Source organism: Palaemon carinicauda, chromosome 1 (assembly GCF_036898095.1).
Source record: "Palaemon carinicauda isolate YSFRI2023 chromosome 1, ASM3689809v2, whole genome shotgun sequence".
Lineage (NCBI taxonomy): Eukaryota > Metazoa > Arthropoda > Malacostraca > Decapoda > Palaemonidae > Palaemon > Palaemon carinicauda.
This window is the reverse complement of record NC_090725.1, coordinates 236,024,993-236,032,257: the sequence shown is the minus strand read 5'-3', so window position 1 is coordinate 236,032,257 and position 7,265 is coordinate 236,024,993. Positions and strand designations below refer to the sequence as shown.

Here is a 7,265-nt window from a genome sequence, read left to right as displayed (position 1 = left end):
TTTGGTTCTAGGGCACTTCCTCCCACCTATGAGTGAGTCTCCTGTATTAAAGGACAAAAGGTTTTTCTCACATATACAAACCTGAGCCCTTTAATTTATACTCCCAACTCAGCCACCCTCTCACTCTTGAGTCAGAGGTCAAAGTGGCTAGTCTCTGACAGGTGGGCGTGGCTTCTCCCCTGTACTACTTGTCGTTAACGAAGTACCTCATTAATGAATCAATGGCCATCCCAGCATGTTCAGAAGACATCCCTTATATTAAAGGACTCAGGATTGTATAGCAAGGAAAATTACAAAGTACTTTGAAGATATGTTATTTTGTGGTCATATTCTACATGTTAAGAGATTTATGCAAGAGAATTACTTCATAGTTTAGATACAGTGCTTAACTTTATTTATGTAATTATGTTTTGATGTACTGGTATGTTCATTTTCAGATATACTGTATTGAATACAGCAATGGTAGACCACTGATGCGAGAAGTTCCTTTCACATATATTCCAGGTAAGTTAATGATATCTTTATTGTCCGGACGAGATTACTTTCCAAGCGGTTAATGTCTATAGTATACATTTCCAGACCCTATTGTTATTTCTTGGGCTTTTTTGTCATCATCATCATCTCCTACGTCTATTGACGCAAAGGGGCTCAGTTAGATTTCGCCAGTTGTCTCTATCTTGAGCTTTTAAATCGGTACTTCTCCTTTCATCATCTACTTCATGCTTCAAAGTCTTCAGCCATGTAGGCCTGGGTATCCATCTCTAGGACCTGCAGATCCCAATTCTGAAAATGGTGTTCCTACTCGCCTCGGCTTCAGCCATGAGAGGTAGTGAATTACATGGTCTATTATCTGATGTCTCCCACTCTAGGAGATTGGGAGAAGTAGTTCTCAACTACGTCCCTGAGTTTATTGCTAAAACTCAAAATCTGGGTGTAATGGATCCTTGGTTTGGCCCATTCCGGAAATAGAGAATGTTCGTTCTTTAACGGAAGATCCAGACCATCTGTCACTTTGCCCAGTCAGGAGTCTGAGGTGTTACCTGAAAAGAACGGCATCAGCTTGCCCCCATTTGCCAGCACTATTTGTTAGCACGGGGAAGGTCATAAGGAGGGTCACAAGGATTACCATTTCCTCCTGGATACGGAAAGGAATTGATTTCGCCCTTAACCAGATCCTCCTCCTTCCAAATGACCCACTCCTTCCAAATGACCCAGAGCTCATGACGTCAGAGGTATTGCAACGTCTCTGTCGTTCAGAAAGAACTACTCTATGACGCGGGCATTGCAAGCAGGCGTGTGGAAGCGTCGGACGACCTTTACCACCTGCAAGATGTTACCCACAGGAACATGGGTCCGTTTTCCATTGGTCCTGTGGTGGCTGCACAACAAGTGGTCTAAATACCTCAAGCTCCTTGCTGGACAAGTAGCAGAAGGTTGAGGGCTGAGGAGGTTACCCGGGTTAGTCTGGGGTGAATGAGTAAGAATGACTGGTTCCTTTCTTCCTTTCATCTTCTCCCCCCTTGGGGAAAACAGCATCACAGTCCTCATCATAGCTGACATTACCTCTCTGCAGGTAAGACTCATTTCCCTTGTGCATCCTGAGTATAGAAATAATACTTTGTTGTCCCCAATACCTCTTCGAGAGAAGGTATTTGGTAAGTCTAAAAGAACTCTCGTACTCATGTATTGAGTTCCTACACTAAAGGGAAGCCACATTTCTAGTTTCATGAACACACACACTTCTGATGGCTGCTAATAGTGCATACACTATTTTCAGCACTATAGTAGGGGGTCCTACTATAATCAATCATACATCGAGGTAGAGAGAACCCCAGATTATGACCAAGGGCAGTTGGTGAGGACTTCCTCTTTCCTAAAAGTAAGTCACCCTTATAAATAGTGAAGGGTTGGTATTTGTGCAGGAACAAATGACAAAATTGAAAGTACTGTAAATTGTATTTGTTCCGTAACCGAAATACAAACCACGCTATTTACGTTGGGTTTACCTTTTAGCGCAGCTGAAATGGCAAGCCATTAGAATTTAACGAGGGTGTATTACCCCCGCGCTAGTTAGCGGGGGGTAGGGGAGTGGTAGCTAGCTACCCCTCCCCCCCCTCACACACAGATGAATGCTCACTTTCACTTTTGGCTCGGACTGTGACAGACGTCTCTGTCTTGGTCCTCTCTTGGCAGCCATTGTTTGTTTTGTCTTTACTTAATCGCTTACTTTTCTTTTACTCAATATATATGTAAACATGTTTTCATGTTTGTATATATATTTGAGTATAGAAATCAGTAAGTTTCCTTTTCAGATTTGTGTGTGTAGTGTACGATTTCTACGTGGTGTCCTCGGCAGTTAGGCCACCACGGCGTAATTTTATGGGTGGCGATCGAGTTTGACTCCGGTCTTTCTCTCTCTCTCTCTCTTGAGGTCGTTCACCCTTTTACTACGTGTTACTACGCCCTTGTAGCTTCCTTTCCGTGTGGGGGGGGTTGCTACGCCGTACATTTGTCTCAATTAGTTTATGAATCTAATTGTAGTTGTTTTTTTTCAGCTTGTAGAACGATTCCTTTCGGGGTTTTCGTTCTTTCTTTAGTGTTCATTCATTTTTAAATTACATAATTACATAGTTTCATAATTATAATTGTTATAATTCTGTTTTGGTTACAGCTCTCCTTCCGTGAGTGTAAGTGGTTGTGAGGGCACGTGCCTGTTGTGTAATTCTTGTTTCCTTTCCCTCGGGATTCCTCTTCGGAGTCTTCCCGGGGGAATGAATGTGTACTAATGATTTTTGTTTTATTTTTTTACAGTTACCGATCTAGTTCGTTTCTGTAATATGGCAACAGTGTGAGCTGTCTTGTTGAGGCCTGGGGATTCGGCTGTTGCTGCCTCCCCTCTTGTATTTTCGTCAGGGGCGTGTCTCCTTCTACTGGAAGTACTCCCGTGACGACGGACAGCTCTCCAGTTCATTTTAGAACTCTCAGGAGGCTTGCCTCCTTGGGCGAGTAACTTTCCTTCCGAGGGAAGTTTTTCCGGTCCAGGCTTGAGTTTTTCCCCTTTTGGGGGGTTCTTCTCTTGCCTTTTTTTCGTGCGACTATGCTCTTGGGCTGAGCGGTCACACCTGCAGTTTCGCTCAAGGGGCTGGGCAACTGCAGGAGCTCCTCTTCGGAGGATTGCTCCTTTTAGGTCACTGGCTGACCAGTCTCTTCTACGAAGTGTTTCTCTTTCGTTCGCGAGAGAGTACACTCATAGAGACTCCTCTTCGGAGGATTCATCTGTTGCTGTTGGCCTCCCTCGCCGTAAGGCCCACCGTCCGCCTCGTCGTAAGGGCCTCTCATCTCCCTATAAGGGTGCTAAGTGGCGCCTTTTTGAATCTCCGTTTGCAGCCTACAACTCCTTTTTCTTGATCTTCTGCCTTGGTGCAGATGGACAGCAGTCTGATCTCGTCTTCCGACGGGCAACGGTCTTCCCGACGGACAACGGTCTTCCAACGGACATCAGTCTCCCGGCGGACAGGCTACGGTCTTCCGATGGACATCTGTCTCCCGACGGACAACGTTCCCTTCGGGGCAAAGGGTTGCCTCCCACGGGGGTTCTTCCCTTGCTCTGTTCGCTCCTGCTCCTGCTCAGTGTTAGCGCACAGGCGCGCTCCTGCTCATCAGCGCTTCCTGATCGCTAGCGCTCTCCTTTCGCCAGCGCTCTCCTGTTCGTCAGCGCTCTCATGATGATCATCCCTGCTGTTCCTGTTGGTTCCTGTTACGCTGTCTGTGCGCCCACGTTCGCCCTCGCGATCTAGAACTTCGGTTCAGGTCTGGGTCAAGGACTCTTCTTCTATGCGCAGGCTTCCACGCGTTGCCTTCTGCTCATCAGCGATCATCAGCTCGCCAGCGATCACCTGCTCGCCAGCGTTAACCTGCTCGCCAGCGCGCACAGGCGATTTTAGTATCGCCTATTCAACAGCGCTCTACACGTCGGCGATCTCCTGTCTCTCGGCGATCTCCGGATCGCCCGCGTGTGTTACAGCCGGCACGCCAACGTTCTCCAACACTTCTGAAGGAACACTTGCTTGCCATCGCGCGATCGCCCACCTGCGCATGCTGCTCGCCATCGCGCGATCGCCCACCTGCGGATGCTGCTCGCCATCGCGCGATCGCCCACCTGCGGATGCTGCTCACCAATGCGAGATCGCCCACCTGCGGATGCTGCTCGCCATCGCGCGATCGCCCACCTGCGGATGCTGCTCACGATCGCCCTCCTGCGCATGCTGCTCGCCATCGCGCGATGCTCACCTGCGCATGCTGCTCCCCATCGCGCGATCGCTCACCTGCGCATGCTGCTCCCCATCGCGCGATCGCTCACCTGCGCATGCTGCTCGCCAACGCGTCGACATGCCACAACGCGCCATCGCCAACCTGCGCGTTAGCGCTCACCAGCTCACCACCAATCGCCTGTTGATCCATATCGCCAGCAGTCTTCCTCGCCCACGCGGCAGCGCGTTTCCTCGCCATCGCGCTAACGCTTGCGTTTGCCGCCTCGAACTCGCGCTCATTCACCTGCCCACCCTCGCGACCGTTCGCCTGCGCGCCCGCGCGACCGTTCGCCTGCGCGCCCGCGCGACCGTTCGCCTGCGCGCCCGCGCGACCCCTTGCCTGCGCGACTGCGCAATCATTCGCCTGCGTGCCTACACGCCCACGTGCCTGCATGTCTACGCTCATGCGCGTCCGCGCACATGCTCTCCAATGTTCGCCCGCGCGCGAACCGACGGTGTCCCGTCACGCGAACCGACGGTGTCCCGTCGCGCGAACCGACGGTGTCCCGTCGCGCGAACCGACGGTGTCCCGTCGCGCGAACCGACGGTGTCCCGTCGCGCGAACCGACGGTGTCCCGTCGCGCGAACCGACGGTGTCCCGTCGCGCGAACCGACGGTGTCCCGTCGCGCGAACCGACGGTGTCCCGTCGCGCGAACCGACGGTGTCCCGTCGCGCGAACCGACGGTGTCCCGTCGCGCGAACCGACGGTGTCCCGTCGCGCGAACCGACGGTGTTCAGTCGCACGAACGTCGGCTTGATTCTTGCAGTATCCATTGCTCGTCTATGGGTTATCGCTCGCCGACCACCAGCTCTCGCCTTTCCTACCACGCTCGCCCTCCTTCTGCGCTCCTTCGCTCACCTTCGTTTGCGTTCCTGCGTGACCGCGCATGGGCGCTTCCACGTTCGCCCACGCGCAAATCTTTGAATTACCATCGCGCGAGCTCCAGGGCGATTGCGACCACGATTCCCATTGGGGTTTTCGCAGCATAGCCAGCCTGGCGAGTCCTTCTGGAGCGTATTTCCAGAACACGGCCTCACCCCGTAAATGCAGAGCATGGCACTTGCAAGAATAGGAAGAAACTTCAGGGAGGTCTGAGCAGCACTCCTCTTTCCAGAACCTGGGTTAGCCCTTCCCCGTCATTCCCTGGAAGGTTTTTTTGGCGGGGGGGGGGGGCTTTCCGTTCGAGATTTCTCCATCGGCCAAGGGGTGACTGCTTACCCCTTCCTCTGGGGGCTTACTAGGTCCTTTCCCTCCTCGGTTACGGCCCGAGGTTTGGTTCAAGGAAGCTACAGGAAGATCATGGGTACTTTCCTCCTCTTGAGCTCAGGCACCTTGGCCTTTCGTCGTTAAGTATCTAACTTGCGGACAAGCTCGATGTTGTACCATCTGGACGCGCTGACTGAGGGCTTCCTTCGGGTGTCTCATCTGTGCAGGTCGACGACCTCAGACACCCTTCCATCCTTGAGAAGAGTTTGTTTGTGCCCAAGGACAGAGACTTAGACAGCGGCTGTGCGTAAGAAATCGACTTCCATTTTCACTCCTCCAAGGCGCTTTCTTCCAGACTCTGCAGGGCTCCAGCGCCCTTTTCTTTCAACCACGTCGGCCTAAGTTATCGGCTACGACAACTGGGACAAGGTGTCTAATTGCGGTTTCCTCCTGTCAGGAACAGATGGCACGGGAGGCTCCCCCGGGGGGGCATAGTCCTAAAAGGAGCGGCAGAGTTCACGAACTCTAGGATTGCAGGTTTCTCGCTGGGAGGATGCTTAAGGTTACTCATCCGGATGACAGCATCCCGATGCCCATTCCCTCACAATCTCTGTGATCAGCCAAGCATATCGCGCCTGCCGTCTCTGTCAGCGAATTCAGTGTCTCTGAACCTCTATGCCATAGCGTCGGCAAGAGTTGCCTGGTTGGGCAGAATGATCCATACCTTAGGCGAAGGTCCTCCATAGGATCATCGACGGCTTCACCCCCGGCCTCTTCAGTCGATCCTTTCTTGTAAGGAAGGATCTGAGAGGGGAGTTCCGTAGTCGAGCTCTCAGCCCTGATCAAGTTTGTCGAACAAACTTCGGCCAGCGTAGAACAGCAGAATCGATCAGACTGGTAATGAGGCGACAGGACTCCTTAAACCCTGGATCGGAAGGACGGGTACTTTCAGTTTCCATTCCATCCATCTTCCAGGGAGCTCGTCGAATTCAGCCTAGACTGCAAGTATTCCTGCTTATGATGCAGTGTGGCTATCCCGCCGTGGCATAGCAGGTTGTTTTCCCCAGAGAACTCTCCCTGTTTTCCTCATGGCCGCTCAGGTGCAGGCTTCCGCCTCCTCTGCTTTTTGGAGGGCTGGTCAACTCCGGTAGGCTCGGGTTCGACCTTCTTCAGCGCCGGGACAAGCTTCCGGATGCTTACCATGAGTGTGGGTTCATGGTATTTTGCTTGGAGCCTTCTCTTCTTCTGCCTCAACATCTGGAGTATCTGGCCATGATATTGAGTCAACAGCCTTACCACGTTGGAAACCCCGCTTCTCGTCCGTCCAGCGAGGTTAAGCAACGTCGGTTCTGGTCGGTACTTGGATGGGTGACCACCTTAGGACGCCAGATTCTGTTGCCACATCCTCCGAGCCTTCCTTTCAGTTGACTGTGGCAAGACTGAGGAGAGTCGCAGTACCTGTTCTCAGTCAAGCAGAGCTTTCAGCCCTACCTTGGAACGTTTCCTAGTTCTCCTTTCCTCATTGACCCGTCTATAGTCCGAACGGTCGCCTCAAGATAAGTTCCATGTGGGGCGGTCCAAGTTCCGGTGGCTTCAGGCAACGTTTAACCGGACTTCCTGGCCCCCATGGGACCAGCGGAACTATTAGACCTGCAATGGGTGTTGACCTATGGAACCTCTTGATGGTAGTGGATATTCTCGTCCTTTCCCCACATTCTTGATGCTGTTCTCGGACTCGTGAAAGGAG

General features: G+C 52.1%; 1 pseudogene; it reads left to right on the top strand.

The window, feature by feature from the left end:
• The first annotated feature begins 6,800 nt into the window (after positions 1-6,800).
• On the top strand, positions 6,801-6,919 carry LOC137658963 (5S ribosomal RNA; annotated as a pseudogene).
• The last annotated feature ends 346 nt before the right edge of the window (positions 6,920-7,265 follow it).